The 436-nt window shown below is 56.0% G+C and overlaps 1 pseudogene; it reads right to left on the bottom strand.

The window, feature by feature from the left end:
• LOC116521884 overlaps positions 1-81 on the bottom strand; it is a 1044-nt pseudogene extending 963 nt beyond the window's left edge.
• Positions 82-436: the final 355 nt, after the last annotated feature.

Here is a 436-nt window from a genome sequence, read left to right on the forward strand (position 1 = left end):
CCTTGGAGGTCTTCTAGTCCAACCTCCTGGGGCCTATCCCAGTGATAACTAACCTTTTTGATGTTGCACTCCCACACCCATAATGCAATGCATGTGTGACACCCACCCCCCAAGCGACCCTCCCCCCACACCCAATTTGGGCCTTACTACAGCCTCCTAGGACCAAAAAACAGGCCTCACGGGGGGGGGGAAGTGCTGCAAACCCCCATGCCCAATTTTGGGCTAGCACACCCCTCCCTGAAGCCTCCTGGGAACCAAAATGGGGTATGGGGGGGTGCTGCCCCCCACTGTGCTCCCTGCCCCCACCCCAAATGCACACACAGCAATAGCAGTTAGACTTATATACAGCTTCATAGGGCTTTCAGCCCTCTCTAAGGGTTTACAGAGTCAGCATATCGCCCCCACAGTCTGGGTCCTCATTTCACCCACCTCGGAA

This window comes from Thamnophis elegans, chromosome Z (assembly GCF_009769535.1).
Source record: "Thamnophis elegans isolate rThaEle1 chromosome Z, rThaEle1.pri, whole genome shotgun sequence".
Taxonomy (NCBI): domain Eukaryota; kingdom Metazoa; phylum Chordata; class Lepidosauria; order Squamata; family Colubridae; genus Thamnophis; species Thamnophis elegans.